The sequence below is a fragment of the Cherax quadricarinatus genome, chromosome 23 (genome assembly GCF_038502225.1).
Source record: "Cherax quadricarinatus isolate ZL_2023a chromosome 23, ASM3850222v1, whole genome shotgun sequence".
Classification (NCBI taxonomy): domain Eukaryota; kingdom Metazoa; phylum Arthropoda; class Malacostraca; order Decapoda; family Parastacidae; genus Cherax; species Cherax quadricarinatus.
In genome coordinates this window covers 1274201-1289495 of record NC_091314.1, presented here as the reverse complement: position 1 = coordinate 1289495, position 15295 = coordinate 1274201, and positions in this window count along the sequence as shown.

Genomic DNA, 15295 nt, shown 5'->3' with positions numbered 1-15295 from the left:
GTCCTCGTTATGTCCTCGTGTTAATGTCCTCGTGTTTATGTTCTCGTTATGTCCTCGTGTTAATGTCCTCGTGTTTATGTTCTCGTTATGTCCTCGTGTTAATGTTCTCGTTATGTCCTCGTGTTAATGTCCTCGTGTTTATGTCCTCGTGTTTATGTCCTCGTTTTGTGATCGTTATGTCCTCGTGTTAATGTCCTCGTGTTAATGTCCTCGTGTTTATGTCTTCGTTTTGTGATCGTTATGTCCTCGTGTTAATGTCCTCGTGTTTATGTCCTCGTTTTGTGATCGTTATGTCCTCGTGTTAACGTCCTCGCTTATCTCTCTCATGTTATCTCTCTTAATTGTTACCCCCTATTTCTACAGCATTATCTCTTGATCTCACTCACTTCCCCTCCTCTCTCTCTCTCTCTCTCACTCTCTCTCTCTCTCTCTCTCTCTCTCTCTCTCTCTCTCTCTCGTGCTTATCTTACGCCAGCAGCGTAAGTTGCGTAGCCACAGCAGCGCAAGTGATGGACACTGAGGTCAGCTCTGTGAAGTGCCTCTAAGTCTAGTGTTACACCATGTCTGAAACCCCCCCTCCCTCCCCTTCCTCCCTCCCCATCCCCCTCCCCCTCCTTCCTTCCCCCCCACACACACACACGCAACACCAACTCAAAATAATAATAATATATATATATAAACATCAACCGAGCTAAAAATACCGCGATTGATGTGGGACGTCGTGAAAAATGCATGTTGGATAGACATGTTGCAATCCCCTCCCCCTCCCCCCCGCCCCCTCCTCCAGCACCACCCTCTCCCCCTCCCCCCCATATTCTCTCCGGCCGACATTATAGATCTGCTCTATTGTAATTTGCATACCTAAGTCCGCTTGCCGATGTTTTATAAGTAATTCTCTTGCATCTCTAGTGATGGTGATAGTGGTGGTGATAGTGGTGGTGATAGTGGTGGTGATAGTGGTGGTGATAGTGGTAGTGGTAGTGGTGGTGGTAGTGGTGGTGGTAGTGGTGGTGGTAGTGGTGGTGGTAGTGGTGGTGGTAGTAGTGGTGGTAGTGGTGGTGATAGTGGTGGTGATAGTGGTGGCAATAGTGGTGGTTATAGTGGTGGTGGTGGTAGTGGTGGTGGTAGTGGTGGTGGTAGTGGTGGTGATAGTGGTGGTGATAGTGGTGGTGATAATGGTGATGGTGGTGGTGATAGTGGTGGTGATAGTGGTGGTGGTAGTAGTAAGATAAGATTTGGCTGGGTTTTATAAACCCGAGGTAGAGAGGGTCAACCACACAAGACAACCTTGATAGGGAAATAAGAGTAACAAGGCACGACTTATTCAGATGTGACAGAAAGAAGAGGCAACAAGGAAGGGATGGGTTTGCTTGTATGTCAGAGTCTCATTTGCACTGAAATTCTGAACACCACAAATGATGTAGTTGAAGTTCTAACAGTTAAAGATCGAGAACCAAAACTTAGTCATTGTGGTTGTATATAAGCCACCAGATGCAACTTTACAACAGTTGTTGACAATTGATTACCGTCTGGAAAACTTCCAACCCCAGATCGACACCATGCCCAGCCCTTCTAGGGTAGGGTAGGTGCCTGAGCCCGAGCCTTTAGCTCATAAGACTGTCATTCCCATTTGCTCCCTTGGGGCGGGGATGGCAGACCAGAGAGGCCTAACTTGTGGCTAGGCCTGGGGACAGTTGGTCCCAAAGATGAGGAGGTACTTGTGCCTCCTCCCATGGGAGACTTAGGTCTCAGACACTCCCTAAAGAGGGAGCCAAGGCCGGGCCACCACTTGGAAAAGGCCCGGGCCGGGAGAATACCGGCTAATCTTTAATAATAATAAAATAATTCCAACCCCAGCCCCAACCATTTTGCTGTTGGTGATTCTAAGACATACAAAATGGAAGAATGTAGCAAATAATATTGTAGCAGAGACTATCCCTGGAGGCAGCCCAGATGAAAAGTCACCCACACATGAGCTGCTGAATCTCTGCAGTAATTACACCCTAAGCTAGCAGATAGTGGAGCCATCAAGATTGTAAACACACTTGATCTTATTTTCACAAATAATGAGGACCTGATAAGAAACATAACAATATATAAAACAACTAATTCAGATTACAATCTAATCTAAGTCCAGACTTACATGTACAGGAGTCCTGACCAGCAAAATGCATACAGCTACGAGGATGCCTTCACCAAATTCAACTTCAACAACAAGAACATCAACTGGGATCAGATAAACTATGTCCTAAACGAAACATGTTGGAAATATATGTTAAATAACATGGATTCAAACCAGTGCCTTGAAAGGATCAACTTACTGGCAGCTGAAGCATGTTCATTGTATATTCCCCTAAGAAAAAAAAGAAGAGAAGTAAACTGGAGAGAGAGAGATGTTCCCTCTACAGGAGAAGGCAAAGAGTCACTTTGCTTCTCACAGGAGACAGATTATCAGAAACACGGAAGGAAGCACTGACTATAGAAGATGAAAATATTGAGCTTAAGTTAAATAATACATACAGGATCAAGGAGTTACAGGAGGAGCTAAAAGCAATTAACGAAACTGACAGAAATCCGAAATATTTCTTTTCACGTGCCAAAAACAAGGCAAAAACCACATTCAGTATCGGGCCCTTGCTCAGATAAGATGGAAATTTCGCAGTTGACAACAAAGAAATGAGTGAGATTCTGAAGTCTCGGAATGACTGTGTTTAGCTAGCCATTAATGAGTCTAAAGATCGACGATCCAAATGATTATTTCATGAATAAGTCTCAAAACTCTGTCAATGTATGCCAAATTTCTGAAGTAACCCTGACTCCACTGGACTTTGAAAAAGTCACTGACAATATGCCCGTGCACTCAGCCCCAGGCCCAGACTCGTGGAACTCTGTGTTTATTAAGAACTGCAAGAAACCCCTTTCGCGTGCCTTAAGTATGCTATGGAGAGGGAGCATAGACAAGGGTGTAATCCCACAGTCGCTAAAAACAACGGATATAATCCTACACCATAAAGGTGGCAGCAAAGCAATAGCAAGGGGGGATCAAACCACGGACACTCAGTGTGTGAGGCGAGTGCGCTACCAACCAAGCCACGGCTATTGTCATATACGTCCACGAATGCCCAGTAATGTAGGAGACACATAACCATGGTAGTATGTCGAACAGTATCTACTATCATGGTAGTATGTTGAACAGTATCTACTATCATGGTAGTATGTCGAACAGTATCTACTATCATGGTAGTATGTCGAACAGTATCTACTATCATGGTAGTATGTCGAGCAGTATCTACTATCATGGTAGTATGTCGAACAGTATCTACTATCATGGTAGTATGTCGAGCAGTATCTACTATCATGGTAGTATGTCGAACAGTATCTACTATCATGGTAGTATGTCGAACAGTATCTACTATCATGGTAGTATGTCGAGCAGTATCTACTATCATGGTAGTATGTCGAACAGTATCTACTATCATGGTAGTATGTTGAACAGTATCTACTATCATGGTAGTATGTCGAACAGTATCTACTATCATGGTAGTATGTCGAACAGTATCTACTATCATGGTAGTATGTCGAACAGTATCTACTATCATGGTAGTATGTTGAACAGTATCTACTATCATGGTAGTATGTCGAACAGTATCTACTATCATGGTAGTATGTTGAACAGTATCTACTATCATGGTAGTATGTCGAACAGTATCTACTATCATGGTAGTATGTCGAACAGTATCTACTATCATGGTAGTATGTCGAGCAGTATCTACTATCATGGTAGTATGTCGAACAGTATCTACTATCATGGTAGTATGTCGAGCAGTATCTACTATCATGGTAGTATGTCGAACAGTATCTACTATCATGGTAGTATGTCGAACAGTATCTACTATCATGGTAGTATGTCGAGCAGTATCTACTATCATGGTAGTATGTCGAACAGTATCTACTATCATGGTAGTATGTTGAACAGTATCTACTATCATGGTAGTATGTCGAACAGTATCTACTATCATGGTAGTATGTCGAACAGTATCTACTATCATGGTAGTATGTCGAACAGTATCTACTATCATGGTAGCATGTTGAACAGTATCTACTATCATGGTAGTATGTTGAACAGTATCTACTATCATGGTAGTATGTCGAACAGTATCTACTATCATGGTAGTATGTCGAACAGTATCTACTATCATGGTAGTATGTCGAACAGTATCTACTATCATGGTAGTATGTCGAACAGTATCTACTATCATGGTAGTATGTCGAACAGTATCTACTATCATGGTAGTATGTCGAACAGTATCTACTATCATGGTAGTATGTCGAACAGTATCTACTATCATGGTAGCATGTTGAACAGTATCTACTATCATGGTAGTATGTTGAACAGTATCTACTATCATGGTAGTATGTCGAACAGTATCTACTATCATGGTAGTATGTCGAACAGTATCTACTATCATGGTAGTATGTCGAACAGTATCTACTATCATGGTAGTATGTCGAACAGTATCTACTATCATGGTAGTATGTCGAACAGTATCTACTATCATGGTAGCATGTTGAACAGTATCTACTATCATGGTAGTATGTTGAACAGTATCTACTATCATGGTAGTATGTTGAACAGTATCTACTATCATGGTAGTATGTCGAACAGTATCTACTATCATGGTAGTATGTCGAACAGTATCTACTATCATGGTAGTATGTCGAACAGTATCTACTATCATGGTAGTATGTCGAGCAGTATCTACTATCATGGTAGTATGTCGAACAGTATCTACTATCATGGTAGTATGTTGAACAGTATCTACTATCATGGTAGTATGTCGAACAGTATCTACTATCATGGTAGTATGTCGAACAGTATCTACTATCATGGTAGTATGTCGAACAGTATCTACTATCATGGTAGTATGTCGAACAGTATCTACTATCATGGTAGTATGTTGAACAGTATCTACTATCATGGTAGTATGTCGAACAGTATCTACTATCATGGTAGTATGTCGAACAGTATCTACTATCATGGTAGTATGTTGAACAGTATCTACTATCATGGTAGTATGTCGAACAGTATCTACTATCATGGTAGTATGTTGAACAGTATCTACTATCATGGTAGTATGTCGAACAGTATCTACTATCATGGTAGTATGTCGAACAGTACCTACCACCATGGCATTCACTGATGCCTGCCCTCTTCCTCCTCCTCCTCCTCCCCCTGGTGTTCACTAAATATTACATGCCTCCAGTGTATATATAGTCTCGACACTCCAGCACACATCTCACCATTAATATTTCACCGTTAATGATTTAGGCGACCAGAGCACCAACAAAATTGCTGGCGCTTGTGATGGCGAGTATTGTGAGGGAGGCAGTGAGGGAGGGAAGGAGGAAGGGAGGGAATATGATAGAAGGAAGGTGGAATGCGGGAATGGACTAAATAATAGATGGATTGAGACGGTATTTTATCCAGAATTTTAAGTCATCAACTGGACAGAAAACATCTCAGGTATTCTTTACTGATTCCTTCACGTCAGCGGTACTATATATAGATAATCCTGCTCTCTGTATATCTGCTGCTAGACAGGATATTTAGACTGTTCAATTGCCTCCCAGCATACATAAAGGGGATTACCAATAGACCCCTGTCTGTCTTAACGAAGGCTCTGGACAGACACCTAAAGTCAGTACCTGACCAGCCGGGCTGTGGTTCATACGTCGGGTTGAGTGCGGCCAACAGTAACAGCCTGGTTGATCACGCCCTGATCAACCATGAGGCCTGGTCACAGACCGGGCCGCGGGGGCGTTGACCCCCAAAACCCTTTCCAGGTACACTCCAGGTATAGTGACCGCCTTGTGTCCACCGGCAGCACCCGGGTATGAACCTCCACAGGTCAGCGTCTCTGACCTATAGTCACTCAATCAACACGTTCCTACAATCGTGAGTGACCTCTCTCACTGACCTGTGTCAACTGTGACCTACACAGCGCGAGTGACACCTGCCACTGAACTGTGTCAACTGTGACCAATACAGCGTAAGTGACCTCCGCTGTGAGGAAGTTAATAGAGTGCCACATCACTAGCTAGAGGAAGCCGAGTGCCAGTGTCTTTTATTGACTATACTGTAGTGTGTAATGACTGACTGCCCACAGACTGCCCACAGACTGCCCACAGACTGTCCACAGACTGCCCACAGACTGCCCACAGACTGCTCACAGACTGCCCACAGACTGCCCACAGACTGCCCACAGACTGCTCACAGACTGCCCACAGACTGCCCACAGACTGCCCACAGACTGTCCACAGACTGCCCACAGACTGCCCACAGACTGCTCACAGACTGCCCACAGACTGACCACAGACTACCCACAGACTGCCCACAGACTGCCCACAGACTGCCCACAGACTACCCACAGACTGCCCACAGACTGCCCACAGACTGCCCACAGACTACCCACAGACTGCCCACAGACTGCCCACAGACTGCCCACAGACTGCTCACAGACTGCCCACAGACTGACCACAGACTACCCACAGACTGCCCACAGACTGCCCACAGACTGCCCACAGACTACCCACAGACTGCCCACAGACTGCCCACAGACTGCCCACAGACTACCCACAGACTGCCCACAGACTGCCCACAGACTGCCCACAGACTGCCCACAGACTGCCCACAGACTGCTCACAGACTGCCCACAGACTGCCCACAGACTGCCCACAGACTGCCCACAGACTGCCCACAGACTGCCCACAGACTGCCCACAGACTGCCCACAGACTGCCCACAGACTGCCCACAGACTGACCACAGACTACCCACAGACTGGCCACAGACTGCCCACAGACTGCCCACAGACTGCCCACAGACTGCCCACAGACTGCCCACAGACTGCCCACAGACTGCCCACAGACTGCCCACAGACTGCCCACAGACTGCCCACAGACTGCCCACAGACTGCCCACAGACTGCCCACAGACTGCCCACAGACTGCCCACAGACTGCCCACAGACTGACCACAGACTGCCCACAGACTGCCCACAGACTGCCCACAGACTGCCCACAGACTGCCCACAGACTGCCCACAGACTGCCCACAGACTGCCCACAGACTGCCCACAGACTGTCCACAGACTGCCCACAGACTGCCCACAGACTGCCCACAGACTGCCCACAGACTGCCCACAGACTGCCCACAGACTGCCCACAGACTGCCCACAGACTGCCCACAGACTGCCCACAGACTGCCCGCAGACTGCCCACAGACTGTCCACAGACTGCCCACAGACTGCCCACAGACTGCCCACAGACTGCCCACAGACTGCCCACAGACTGACCACAGACTGCCCACAGACTGCCCACAGACTGCCCACAGACTGCCCACAGACTGTCCACAGACTGCCCACAGACTGCCCACAGACTGCCCACAGACTGCCCACAGACTGCCCACAGACTGCCCACAGACTGCCCACAGACTGCCCACAGACTGCCCACAGACTGCCCACAGACTGCCCACAGACTGTCCACAGACTGACCACAGACTGCCCACAGACTGACCACAGACTGCCCACAGACTGCCCACAGACTGCCCACAGACTGCTCACAGACTGCCCACAGACTGCCCACAGACTGTCCACAGACTGCCCACAGACTGTCCACAGACTGCCCACAGACTGCCCACAGACTGCCCACAGACTGCCCACAGACTGCCCACAGACTGCCCACAGACTGTCCACAGACTGCCCACAGACTGCCCACAGACTGACCACAGACTACCCACAGACTGACCACAGACTGACCACTGACCTCAGACTGGAGAAGAGTTCAGCTCCAGGCTGAGGGACTGACCACCTCAAATACTTTTTCTCCAAAGTTGATGGACTGATTACATCGTCTTTATTTCACTGTAGAAGCCTACTGTATAGGCGAAACGTTTGATCAATAAAGATACCCAACTGTTGCACATGTGTCTTAATCTTCAGGATTTACCATCTCTAAAACTGTGCTGGCTGTTGTTTATGTATCCACTCCTTCCAGGTATTCCATAACTCTTCTGATAATCTTGTCCATAACCTTCCATATAATACATATTAGTGACACTGGCCTCTAATTCAGTACCACCTGTTTGTCCCCTGTTTTGAATATTGAGAATACATTAACTGTTTTCCAGACCTCTAGAAGCTGTATTCTTCCAGGTGAACCCAGGGAGAGATTTTGTCTGGTCCCGTAACCTTCCAAGTTACTAATTTACTCAGTATTTTCTTCACTTCTCTTTCCTTTATTTGTACTGTGTCCAGCACTTGTTGGTTCACTTTCTCTGTCTCTCAGTCTCTGTCTTTGTCTGTCTGTCTGTCTGTCTGTCTCTCTCTCTCTTTCTACATATATATATATATATATATATATATATATATATATATATATATATAGATATATATATATATATATATATATATATATATATATATGTCGTGCCGAATATGTAAAACTGGTGAATTAGCAAGAACTCATTTAAAATTAAGTCCTTTCTGAAATTTTCTCTTATACGTTTAAAGATATATTTTTTAATTAATGTTAATGTAAAAAAAAATTATTTTGCACCAAAAGAATCTTAGAAAACTTACCTAACCTTATTATAACAAGAACAATTTATTTTAGCCTAACCCAACTAAATATATTTTAGATTTGTTTACAATATTTTAATACTAAACAAACACAGTGAAATATATTTTTTTCGTTAGGTTCAGAATGATTTTGGCGAAATTATTGCATACACAAATTTTCACTTGTCCTATATGGCAAGATGAACGTTGCTATTTAAGCCAAGATCGCAAGTTCTGCCTATTCGGCACGACATATATATATATATATATATATATATATATATATATATATATATATATATATATATATATATATATATATATATATATATATATATATCTTTCTCTTTTTCTCTCTCTGACTCTCTGGCGACGTTCCTGATTCCATTGAGAATACGCCCTTAAGTGTTTTGTACAGGTCCACTCAGACTTCCTAGTCATTCCTAGTGAGCTCTCCTCCTTCCTTCTTCACCCTTATGACCTGTTCCTTCACAGTAATCTTCCTTCTGGGGTTGCTGTGCATCATTTTTGACTCAGATCTGGTTATTGGTGCTGTGTCGTTCTCAAGCTGCTGTTCGGCCTCTCTTCTTACCCGTGAACATCCATTTCTGTCTCTGCTTTCTTACCTGTTCTCAGTCGTTCTTTGTTTCTTATATATACTCACCTGTTTATGGTTACGGGAGTTGAATCATCACCTGGTCGCTACCAGGTTCACTTTTTCCAGACTTCAAGAGCCTTATCGTACCTCTTCTTAAAGCTATGTATGGATCCCGCTTCTTCCATGCTGTGTGAGTGTGTGTGTGTGTGTGTGTGTGTGTGTGTGTGTGTGTGTGTGTGTGTGTGTGTGTGTGTGTGTGTGTGTGTGTGTGTGTGTGTGTGTGTGTGTGTGAAGGCCGGTGTAGAGGGCAAGGTATCAAGGTCAGAGGGAGAACCTCGCTGTGGTTCAGCTTTAAGTCCGTGAGGCTGGTCCGTGTTCATGCACACCTCAGACTGGGGCGCTCTGCCTGTGTCACAGTGACTCTTCTGCAGTGACCTACTACCTGTGCAGTGATCTGCCACTGCTTCTTTTGCTGACACTTACACAGCAGTGACTCCAGAGTAACACTTAGTGGAGCACCACTTCGTTAAGTGTGTTGCTGGTACCACCACTTGAGTGTCTTCAAGTTATTCTTAAAATACCCAAGTTTATGAAGGTCAAGCTCTTGACGCTTAAGTTCATGAACCTCATGTAGCTCGATTGGTAGCGCACTCAGCTCACACACTGAGTGCCCGTGGTTCGATCCCCGGTACGGGTGAAAATATTAGAACGTGTGGGTCGCATCCCGGGCACAAAATTGACCTAATTTGCGGGAAATGTTCTGCATAAAAAGGGACTTTCTATATACCAGTATTATTATTATTATTATTATTATTATTATTATTATTATTATTATTATTATTATTATTATTATTATTATTAAGTTGTACTGTGTACTGATATATATACAGTGTACTGTGAAAATATTTCCACTGATGGGTTGTGTTGACCAACAGCTCCTGGGTCTCTTGAGGTGGTTAAGTTACTAGTGTTGGGCTAATGCTATTGGGCCTCTTTTCAAGGTTATGGGATACAGGGATACCAATTTCTAGCCTCCCTTACTGTTTTGGATCATGCAAAGTTGTGTAAGGTTATTGTGGTGGTTGTGTAAGTGAAGTTAGTGTGGTGGTTGTGTAAGTGAGGTTAGTGTGGTGGTTGTGTAAGGTTAGTGTGGTGGTTGTGTAAGTGAAGTTAGTGTGGTGGTTGTGTAAGTGAGGTTAGTGTGGTGGTTGTGTAAGTGAAGTTAGTGTGGTGGTTGTGTAAGTGAGGTTAGTGTGGTGGTTGTGTAAGTGAAGTTAGTGTGGTGGTTGTGTAAGTGAAGTTAGTGTGGTGGTTGTGTAAGTGAAGTTAGTGTGGTGGTTGTGTAAGTGAAGTTAGTGTGGTGGTTGTGTAAGTGAAGTTAGTGTGGTGGTTGTGTAAGTGAGGTTAGTGTGGTGGTTGTGTAAGGTTAGTGTGGTGGTTGTGTAAGTGAAGTTAGTGTGGTGGTTGTGTAAGTGAGGTTAGTGTGGTGGTTGTGTAAGTGAGGTTAGTGTGGTAGTTGTGTAAGTGAGGTTAGTGTGGTGGTTGTGTAAGTGAAGTTAGTGTGGTGGTTGTGTAAGTGAAGTTAGTGTGGTGGTTGTGTAAGTGAAGTTAGTGTGGTGGTTGTGTAAGTGAGGTTAGTGTGGTGGTTGTGTAAGTGAGGTTAGTGTGGTGGTTGTGTAAGTGAAGTTAGTGTGGAGGTTGTGCAAGTGAAGTTAGTGTGGTGGTTGTGTAAGTGACGTTAGTGTGGTGGTTGTGTAAGTGAGGTTAGTGTGGTGGTTGTGTAAGTGAAGTTAGTGTGGTGGTTGTGTAAGTGAAGTTAGTGTGGTGGTTGTGTAAGTGAAGTTAGTGTGGTGGTTGTGTAAGTGAGGTTAGTGTGGTGGTTGTGTAAGTGAAGTTAGTGTGGTGGTTGTGTAAGTGAGATTAGTGTATTGGTTGTGTAAGTGAAGTTAGTGTGGTGGTTGTGTAAGTGAGGTTAGTGTGGTGGTTGTGTAAGTGAAGTTAGTGTGGTGGTTGTGTAAGTGAAGTTAGTGTGGTGGTTGTGTAAGTGAGGTTAGTGTGGTGGTTGTGTAAGTGAAGTTAGTGTGGTGGTTGTGTAAGTGAAGTTAGTGTGGTGGTTGTGTAAGTGAGGTTAGTGTGGTGGTTGTGTAAGTGAAGTTAGTGTGGTGGTTGTGTAAGTGAAGTTAGTGTGGTGGTTGTGTAAGTGAGGTTAGTGTGGTGGTTGTGTAAGTGAGGTTAGTGTGGTGGTTGTGTAAGTGAAGTTAGTGTGGGGGTTGTGTAAGTGAGGCTAGTGTGGTGGTTGTGTAAGTGAGGTTAGTGTGGTGGTTGTGTAAGTGAGGCTAGTGTGGTGGTTGTGTAAGTGAGGTTAGTGTGGTGGTTGTGTAAGTGAAGTTAGTGTGGTGGTTGTGTAAGTGAAGTTAGTGTGGTGGTTGTGTAAGTGAGGCTAGTGTGGTGGTTGTGTAAGTGAGGTTAGTGTGGTGGTTGTGTAAGTGAGGTTAGTGTGGTGGTTGTGTAAGTGAAGTTAGTGTGGTGGTTGTGTAAGTGAGGTTAGTGTGGTGGTTGTGTAAGTGAAGTTAGTGTGGTGGTTGTGTAGGTGAAGTTAGTGTGGTGGTTGTGTAAGTGAGGTTAGTGTGGTGGTTGTGTAAGTGAAGTTAGTGTGGTGGTTGTGTAAGTGAGGTTAGTGTGGTGGTTGTGTAAGTGAAGTTAGTGTGGTGGTTGTGTAAGTGAGGTTAGTGTGGTGGTTGTGTAAGTGAAGTTAGTGTGGTGGTTGTGTAAGTGAGGCTAGTGTGGTGGTTGTGTAAGTGAGGTTAGTGTGGTGGTTGTGTAAGTGAGGTTAGTGTGGTGGTTGTGTAAGTGAGGTTAGTGTGGTAGTTGTGTAAGTGAAGTTAGTGTGGTGGCTGTGTAAGTGAGGTTAATGTGGTGGTTGTGTAAGTGAGGTTAATGTGGTGGTTGTGTAAGTGAGGTTAATGTGGTGGTTGTGTAAGTGAGGTTAATGTGGTGGTTGTGTAAGTGAGGTTAATGTGGTGGTTGTGTAAGTGAGGTTAATGTGGTGGCTGTGTAAGTGAGGTTAATGTGATGGTTGTGTAAGTGAGGTTAATGTGGTGGTTGTGTAAGTGAGGTTAATGTGATGGTTGTGTAAGTGAGGTTAATGTGGTGGTTGTGTAAGTGAGGTTAATGTGATGGTTGTGTAAGTGAGGTTAATGTGGTGGTTGTGTAAGTGAGGTTAATGTGATGGTTGTGTAAGTGAGGTTAATGTGGTGGCTGTGTAAGTGAGGTTAATGTGATGGTTGTGTAAGTGAGGTTAATGTGGTGGTTGTGTAAGTGAGGTTAATGTGGTGGTTGTGTAAGTGAGGTTAATGTGATGGTTGTGTAAGTGAGGTTAATGTGGTGGTTGTGTAAGTGAGGTTAATGTGGTGGTTGTGTAAGTGAGGTTAATGTGGTGGTTGTGTAAGTGAGGTTAATGTGATGGTTGTGTAAGTGAGGTTAATGTGGTGGTTGTGTAAGTGAGGTTAATGTGGTGGCTGTGTAAGTGAGGTTAATGTGATGGTTGTGTAAGTGAGGTTAATGTGGTGGTTGTGTAAGTGAGGTTAATGTGATGGTTGTGTAAGTGAGGTTAATGTGGTGGTTGTGTAAGTGAGGTTAATGTGGTGGTTGTGTGAGATCATGGTAGTGGTAAGTTAAGTGGTAATTAAGGTAGGTTAAACGCCAGGTGAGACGACAGATGAGCATCACCAGCCACCATAACATTGATTACTAAAAGTTGAGGGGTGCAAGGAGGGGTGGGACGGGGAGAAGAAGGGGTATGTAGGGGAGAGGTAGGAGAGGGAATAACAGGAGCGTCTATGGGAGAGATGGATATGTATGGAGGAATGTGGATGAAGGAATAACAACGCCAGTGAAAATAAATAAATATATATATCGCCTTTGCTTTTTTGAGTTATCCTGGTTCGTAATTTACATATGTGTACCAGTGCCTTAATAAACTTACTTACAAGACTGGGACTGGAGGAAGAGAAGACAAGAAAGAGAGTGAGAGATCGAGGAAGACACAGGGAGATACAGGAAGACACATAGAGAGTGTGTCATCTGCTGGACAGTGTGGAGACTGGCCAGAATTTAGTAACCCGTATCACCTGGCATCAGAGATCAGTGTGATGCTGGAGAGTTCACAGATCTTTCAACACAGCGGTCACAACCACAACACAGGTTAGTAAACAAGGATGGGGGGGGGATGATCACATGCAAATAAGGGTGAAGTTACCCAAGGAGTTTTTATATATCGGACTCTCTCATAAACACCACACTCTGCTGTAACACATCACAGCAACACACTGCTGTAACACATCACAGCAACACTCTGCTGTAACACATCACAGCAACACACTGCTGTAACACATCACAGCAACACTCTGCTGTAACACATCACAGCAACACTCTGCTGTAACACATCACAGCAACACTCTGCTGTAACACATCACAGCAACACTCTGCTGTAACACATCACAGCAACACTCTGCTGTAACACATTACAGCAACACTCTGCTGTAACACAATACAGAAACACACTGCTGTAACACAATACAGCAACACACTGCTGTAACACAATACAGCAACACACTGCTGTAACACGATACAGCAACACACTTCTGTAACACAATACAGCAACACACTGCTGTAACACAATACAGCAACACACTGCTGTAACACATCACAGCAACACTCTGCTGTAACACATTACAGCAACACACTGCTGTAACACAATACAGCAACACACTGCTGTAACACAATACAGCAACACTCTGCTGTAACACAATACAGCAACACACTGCTGTAACACAATACAGCAACACACTGCTGTAACACAATACAGCAACACACTGCTGTAACACATTACAGCAACACACTGCTGTAACACAATACAGCAACACTCTGCTGTAACACATTACAGCAACACTCTGCTGTAACACAATACAGCAACACTCTGCTGTAACACATTACAGCAACACTCTGCTGTAACACATTACAGCAACACTCTGCTGTAACACAATACAGCAACACTCTGCTGTAACACAATACAGCAACACTCTGCTGTAACACATTACAGCAACACACTGCTGTAACACAATACAGCAACACACTGCTGTAACACAATACAGCAACACTCTGCTGTAACACAATACAGCAACACTCTGCTGTAACACAATACAGCAACACTCTGCTGTAACACAATACAGCAACACTCTGCTGTAACACACTCTGCTGTAACACATTACAGCAACACTCTGCTGTAACACATTACAGCAACACTCTGCTGTAACACAATACAGCAACACTCTGCTGTAACACATCACAGCAACACACTGCTGTAACACATCACAGCAACACACTGCTGTAACACATCACAGCAACACACTGCTGTAACACATTACAGCAACACTCTGCTGTAACACAATACAGCAACACTCTGCTGTAACACAATACAGCAACACTCTGCTGTAACACAATACAGCAACACACTGCTGTAACACAATACAGCAACACTCTGCTGTAACACAATACAGCAACACACTGCTGTAACACAATACAGCAACACACTGCTGTAACACAATACAGCAACACTCTGCTGTAACACAATACAGCAACACTGCTGTAACACATTACAGCAACACTCTGCTGTAACACAATACAGCAACACACTGCTGTAACACAATACAGCAACACTCTGCTGTAACACAATACAGCAACACACTGCTGTAACACATCACAGCAACACTCTGCTGTAACACATTACAGCAACACTAGAAGTCAGATGTGGTTACAAAATCCGTCCCTAGAATTTACATACCATCACGCAGTCTATGGCAGGTGTAGGTGACTCATCTACCAGGTGACATGTCAGTATAGGTGACACGACACTTCATGTCACTTCAGGTGACATGAAGTGTCTCACCTCACTTTACTGTACCTGTTGAGAAGGACCTCAGCTGGAGGTCGATATATACAGAACATGACCCCAGAGAACATGAATTCAGAGACATGTTATTACGGTCACCTCACCAGCAGTTATGACATGATGGAATTAAAACA